This window comes from Arachis duranensis, chromosome 3 (assembly GCF_000817695.3).
Source record: "Arachis duranensis cultivar V14167 chromosome 3, aradu.V14167.gnm2.J7QH, whole genome shotgun sequence".
NCBI classification, from domain to species: Eukaryota; Viridiplantae; Streptophyta; class Magnoliopsida; order Fabales; family Fabaceae; genus Arachis; species Arachis duranensis.
In genome coordinates this window covers 50,351,212-50,352,309 of record NC_029774.3, presented here as the reverse complement: position 1 = coordinate 50,352,309, position 1,098 = coordinate 50,351,212, and positions in this window count along the sequence as shown.

Sequence of the window (1,098 nt, the reverse complement as noted above, 5' to 3'; positions counted from 1 at the left end):
CAACGCTCAATCATTCCCACTAGCAACCAGTCCAAAGTTACTATAGACTGGGCTATCATGATTCATAGCATCATGATTGGAGAGGAAGTAGAAGTTCATGAGGTTATATCCCAAGAACTTTATAAGGTGGCAGACAAGTCCTCTACCTTGGCAAGGTTAGCTTTCCTTCATCTTATTTGTCACCTCTGTTATTCAGTTGGAATTGACATAGAGGGAGACATCCTCATTGATGAAGACAAGCCCATCACTAAGAAGAGGATGGGGCAAACAAGAGATTCCACTCACCATGAAATCCCTGAGATACCTTAAGGGATGCACTTTCCTCTACAAAACTATTGGGAGCAAATCAACACCTCCCTAGGAGAATTGAGTTCCAACATGGGACAACTAAGGGTGGAGCACCAAGAACATTCCATTATCCTCCATGAAATTAGAGAAGATCAAAGAATCATGAGAGAGGAGCAACAAAGACAAGGAAGAGACATTGAGGAGCTCAAGCACTCCATAAGATCTTCAAGAGGAAGAACAAGCCGCCATCACTAAGGTGGACCCGTTCTTTAATCTCCTTGTTCTTTATTTTCCTGTTTTTCGAATTTTTATGCTAATGTTCCTCATCTATGTTTGTGTCTTATGATCATTAGTGTCTTAGTGTCTATGCCTTAAAGTTATGAATGTCCTATGAATCCATCACCTTTCTTAAATGAAAAATGTTCTTAATTGAAAAGGAGAAGAATTGCATGAATCTTGAATTTTATAGCAGATTAATTATTTTGATGTGGTGGCAATACTTTAACTTCTGAATTTATGCTTGAATAGTGCATATGTCTTTTGAATTTGTTGTTCATGAATGTTGGCTCTTGAAAGAATGATGAAAAAGGAGACATGTTACTGAGGATCTGAAAAATCATAAAAATGATTCTTGAAGCAAGAAAAAGCATTGAATTCAAAAAAAAAAAACGAAAAAAGGGGAAAAGAAAAAGAAAAAAATAAAGTTGTGATCCAAGGCAAAAAGAGTGTGCTTAAGAACCCTGGACACCTCTAATTGGGGACTCTAGCAAAGCTGAGTCACAATCTGAAAAGGTTCACCCAGTTATGTGT